The following is a 6613-nucleotide window of genomic DNA, read 5'->3' on the forward strand; positions in this document are numbered from 1 at the left end:
ATGAAGTGAATTGAGTCATTGAATGCTGGAAAGGGTAGGTTGCCTTGTGTGGTGCAGTCTAGACTCTTAGAGTCCAGTGCATTTGGAGAGCCTTAACAGAACTTGTGTAGCTCCAATTGGTGCAAGGCTAATTGGAGGTGAAACTAGATACATAATGCCACAATTTTTGTGAAGGAACCCTGCCCAGAAAATGAACCTAAGTGGCTCTAAAAATTGACCTAATCCGGGTGACCAATATGCAGTCCCTGGAAAATGACAAAATAAACAGTATTCATTCATTTGGTCATAACTCAGTGTAGAAAGGTCTAATTGACCTAAATTTTATACCGATAGAAAGCTGAGACATAGCCCTACAACTTTCATGAAGAAAATAAACTCAAATTTTGACCATAACATATCCAAACACTCACCTGAAATCAGTGTACAAAAACTGCAGAATTGATTCTGCCCAAAAATTCTGGAAAAATTACAATCCATCTAGTTATGGTATTTAGGCCATAACTTGAGCTACAAAACTCCAAATGGAGTGATTCAAAAAGTGAAATGTAACTAGACACAATAAGGAACAACTTTGATAAAGAACATTTAGCTAAATTCTTACTGTAGAATGGCCTAATGGAACAGTGAACTCTAGCACCCAAAACTAAAATTTCTGGTTTATTCTCCATTGGTTAAAAGTATGGTTTGGCAACTAATGCCAATACTTTTGGGAACCAAAATGTGGTAAATTTATGTGATTAGGACTCATGTAGCTATTATGCATTGGAAAGTCAATAATTTGACCTAAATAGTAAAATGAATAGTAACCTTACATGTAAAGCATGAAAATTCAATCAATAACTTTGTAATATGCCCTAGTACACCTAGTAAGATTGGTTTGGATAGGTTGGCATGCCAATAAGGTTCATTTAGTAGTACTGCACATGGCATTATGCCATTCTGTGATTTTATGGCTTTTAGCCATTTTGATATTATGATGATACTTGGCCTTGTGCCTAATGTTTACTATAGCTTATCAGCTGTTCTGTTGCACACCGGGAGATACATACGTGACCGATAATGTGATGACCCGAGGTACTTAGTACCCAGTGCCAGTTTACCCATTTATCTAGTCCAGTCATCCAGTATAGGTTACTTGGGCAACCAAAAAAAAGGAAGTTGATAAATTTAATGAAATCATTGATATAACAAGTACCAAATAAATAGACTACAAATAATTACCAAAAATTTTTCTGTATGAGACATCAATATATACACTGCATATTTATTTTCTTTTAATTCCTTTTATTTTATTATTGGCACCACTAAGCATTATTGCTTAGCGCGTTGCTTTTGCCACGCGTAGGTACTGGAGATACGGAGTGCGATCCCAGTAGACCCTAGTCAAGGTGAGAGTCAGATCTGCTAGTGTCCTATGTCACCTCTCAGCTACATTGCATTGGTAGGATGCTAGGCTACATTTTGTATTTTGTGTTTAGTATCTTTATAAATTTTGTAATTAAACTTTTATTTTGTCATGTATATTGAAACTTATGTGATTATGTATTAATGAAATTATCTGTAAATGGTGTTCATAAATAAAAGTTGAGTATTTATTTATGATTTGAGTATAAATATGATGTGAATTGGATGATTGGAAAGTTTGAGAAATTGATGAGAAATTGTTAAGAATTGATGACATATTTGGAGTTGTGGATTTGAACAAGTATTGGAAGTGTTTTTCATAGGTTCTGAAAAACTATTTTCTCCATTTTTAGCCGGTACTCTACCGGATTTTCTATAAAATTTTCGAAACCTCAAATAAATTTATAATTTCAATAAATGACTAAAATGAGTTAAATTTCACAAATTGCACTTCATAACCATAAAAAAAAATAAAAAAATAATAATAAGTTAAGGAAGGATAAAAATAATTGTGATAAATATGGTGTTCCAGTACACTGTGTGGCATATCTTACTCGATTACACTGTAGACAGGTAAGGGGTGTCACACTATAACTCCTTATCCAGCCTATCTCTGAATCTCTTCATGTGCTTCTCTTCTATGCCAATTAGACTCTCTCCATAGCTACTCAATCTAAGGAAGTGTTGTTCATACTCAACCACTTTGCGTCCCCTCCACTTCAGGTCAATGAACTCCTTTAGCTTAGCATCTATGCATACTGAAGACACATATTTTTCATTGAATGAATTATGAAAATCATTCCATGTGAGGACTAGTGGTCTTGCACTACTGTTGGGGACCATCTTCCACCAGTCATATGCATCCCCTTGAAGGAAATATACAAAGAATTCAAACTTCTGCCTGATATCACAGTGCATGATAAGAAACACCCTCTCCTGAGGGTTTGTAGTGCCATGAAATTCTAGTACTTCATGTTGCCCAAATACCTTATAATCTTTATGATCCCGATTGTAAATCTGAATATCAACCCTCCTCAGAAGTTCCACAACTGGATCAGCCAAAACTTCCTATTGGCCCTGGATGTCAACCTTAGGATACTGGGTTGCCACATTTCCCACTTCATCATTTATCTCATTTCTATTATCAGCAACCATCACATTTGCTCAAGTACTGTCACACCCTACCCCTCTGTAAGGCATAACATGATCCCGTAGTATACCTAATGAATTACCAACTTCGTCTACTAATAACCCATTAAATACACTACAAGGGATTTTAAACCTTTTCTTACTTCTTTTTACAGTGGTGAGCACTTTTGACAGGTATAAAAAAATTTTCTTTTACTAAAGTGAAACCAAATAACACATTTGAAGAATTAATAATTTCTGTAAAAATTTTAGCAGAGTGCAATCTGTATTTTGAATAAAACAGTTCTTCAAAAAACTGTAAAAAGCACTTCAAATATATTTCTCAATATCAAATTCCAACATTTAACCAACATAATATGTTTCTCAACTCAAATCCACAATAAATTTTTCAATATTTCCAAAGGCTGAGATAAAAGAAATATATCACAACATTTACAAACCAAAATAATTTACAAATTTAGTTTATAACTTTAATGTACAATTTTAATTTACAACTGCTCAGAACCAAGAACACTATATACATACAGTGACATACATTACAATACAAAATGCAAAGTGTGGTATACTCAATATACCCGATGATCTCTCACTGAAGCACTAGCAGCCTAGTCTGCTGTCCTGTCAGTCTGTCTACCTATGACAGCAATGAAAAACTATCGCTGAGTAAAATTTACTCAGTGGTGCACAATAACAATTTGAAATACGATATCTAAATCTTTTATTGACAATTCACAAATCAAATAGTTCACAATTCCATTTTACAATTTACAAAGTTCATATAACACAAATTTGATCAAATAACTGAGTAACGCAGTTTTGCTAATCAATAACACAATTTGATCAAATAACTGAATAATACATTTTTGCCCATCAATAACACAATTTGATCAAATAACTGAATAATACAGTTTTGCCAATCAATAACATTATTTGTTCAAATAATTGAATAATACAGTGTTGCCAATCAATTACACAATTTAGGCCATGACAAAATTTTTCCGCACATGCTGTGTTGTACAACATGACAAGACACACTCACCCCAATAATCAAAATCAATGAGGGAGGAAGCTAGCTATATAATGAGTACTCATCCACACTCACCTCAGACTGGCAAGTCAAAGAGGGAGGAACATAATCACACTCACCCCAGACTGATAAGTCAAAGAGGGAGGAATATAATAACAGTGTCATGCCAAGTGTGAATCAAAACAATTCCAAAATCACATTTTATCTCAAAATTTCCATTTGCAAAGTAGGCAACACAATAATTTTCAAATAAGATTCTCAAAGCCAAAACAATCAAAAATTATTCATAACTCATTTCTCCAAATAAATTTTCTAGTACAAGCAGTGAATATAAAAGTATTGTGCACAGACACAATTTAAAACTATAATATTCAAATAAATTTTTAAGTAGAAAATAAGAAATCAAAATTATTATGCACAAACACAATTTAAAACAATAACATACGAATAATCATAATTTATTTCAATTGAAAAATTCAAAAGAAATAACTATTGTGCACAAACCTCTGATATATGCCTCTTGGCTCTGACTCAGTGTTTCCTTCCCTTTCCCTGAGTCTTTGCTAACTGAGAAACACAATTTGAAGTGTTTCAGTACTCATTTAAATCGTCTCTAGCAATAAGGCTTAATACTTAATTTATTGAATTCTATCATTTCCTTAGTCAATCTAAGATGTTGACCCTCAATGTATTCTAGGTGAATTAGGTTTTAATGTAACCAATATGTCATATTTTATAGCCTTTTAGTGTTGGTACATGTTACCCAATTCATTTCCATGTATAGTGCATTTTATTGCAATTTGTTGAATTCCGGTATACTAATTTGACCTAGCCGGATAACCTAGTTCCCTCGGTTTTCGGGTTTTGGTCAAAACTACAAACTTGTAGATCTATGTCTTATTGCACGCGGGGAAAAATTTCAGGTCATTCTGAGTTTACTAGACCAAGTTATGGTCATTTTACTATTGCTGGTCAAAATGCATCAAAATTGGTCACTTTAGGTCATTTTAGGTTCAGCCAGTTGTTGGACCCAAATTTGTGCAAGCTATTTGACTTGCTTATGGTCATCTCTGGGCTTTGGTGTCTTCATAAGACTTATAGCTATATGTCTCAACTATTCATGGTAAAACTTTCAGGTCAATTGGACCTGTTTTGAGTGAGTTATGGCCAAAAAACTAACTGCTGCCCAAATGGTCAATTTTCAAGCCTTAAATGCACTAATCCGGATTTGGTTATTTTTCAAGTCACCTTCCAAGCAGAATTTTGGTAAGCTTCCTTCATAAAAGTTGACACATTTTGTGCCTAGTTTCACCTCCAATTTGTCTCATACCAATTGGAGCCACACACTTAAGGTTCTAAGCCAAAATACACACTGCCCTATTGCACATTATCCATCACTCATCAAAGGATACATTTAACACTTACCAAGTCACTTCCTTCATGCCATTTCTGTTTTGTACCATAACATAAACACATTTCACAACACATTTTTGGTCATTTTGGCAGCTTATAACCACACTCAATATGCACCTTATAGTACAGAATTTACCAAGTCCAATTCACATACAATTTAACTACATAATATAGCTCATTCACATGTCCAAACTCAAACCCTCATACACATACACAAGATGCCATAACAAGTACCATAATTCAACCATACAATTCCATAAACCAAACCATGAAATAACATTTTTTTGATATGCACTTCAAGTTGCCGATTCATACATTCCTCTCAATCAACTTCCAAGCTTCCAAAATTAAATATACATTCACACATACTTAGTATACATCACCCAATTTATTCCTACACATATAAATACTTCATCAACACTTTAATCTACCATTTAAATGCAAGGATAAACTGTTCTTAAGGAGTTTCCATGGCTGCCAAAAATATACATCTCCCTTCAAACATCAAACTCCAAAAATCTTTCCACAATTCAAGTACCCATAACATCCACACAAACTTTAATGAAGCAAGCATCAAAAATACCTACTTACCACTTTGGAAACTCTTCAAAACTTTACTAAAACTTGATCTTCTTGCTGCCTATCTACTGCCCAAGGTGTATGGACAACTTTTAGTGAAGGAAAGTGCAAGGAAGGAGGCTTGGATCAAGCTTGCATGAAGCATTTAAGGTTGACGGCAATGGTGGACTCCTCTTCACCATTTTTGGTTGGATTTTGAGAGCTTGAAGAAAGTGTGTTTTTGCTGTCCAAGATGAAGATTAATGGTCCACTTTAGGTGTTAGTGGACCACTAAGTGGAGATTTAAGTATTTAATATTCTAAGGATTTCAAATTCCACCTTTAACCCCTTAATTTTGCTATTTAATTAATGTACCACCAATTTAATTTTTCATGACATTTTCCAAGTGTAATATCATGTATTTTTAATGGAAATTTAAGCCAAAAGACTACTCGGGGTGTCAAATGACCACAATGCCCCTGTTCGGGTTGCATTCCTAATTTTTCGGCAACATCGCGTTTTGTCGTTTTCTCGTTTTTTTTTTTTTTACTAATTAATTAATTTTTCTTTGGCATTTCTAATGTCATTTATACTTCAATAGATGTTTATTTAAGTCCCAAAAATATTTTCCAGGGTTTCCCGCTGTCCAAGGCTAGTCAACGGTCCTCGCCGCAACTTTCCGGTGCAGTCACCCATCGCTATGGTTTTTGGCTCGTTTAACTTGGTTACATTTTATTGCTATTATTTTTCCTTTATTTTTCTTGTATTTTCCTTTCTTGTATTTCATTATTTTATGTCTCCTCACTAATATTTAGATGTAGTTCCAAGCATCCTAGCTGTCTGGACAGACACTGTCACCGGAACAGTAGAATGCATTACCGAATATAAGGGTGTTACAATTCTCCCCCCTTAAAATAAATTTTGTTACCCAATAGCCATTTTACAATAGTCATACGTTTATTTTCTCCTTTCTATATGATCGTATAATCTTCTTTCTATAACTTACTTCCTTTTGTACTAAACTATAACCCTTCGATATTCTAACTTTTGAGTTTTAAATCC

The sequence above is a fragment of the Hevea brasiliensis genome, chromosome 11 (genome assembly GCF_030052815.1).
Source record: "Hevea brasiliensis isolate MT/VB/25A 57/8 chromosome 11, ASM3005281v1, whole genome shotgun sequence".
Taxonomy (NCBI): Eukaryota; Viridiplantae; Streptophyta; class Magnoliopsida; order Malpighiales; family Euphorbiaceae; genus Hevea; species Hevea brasiliensis.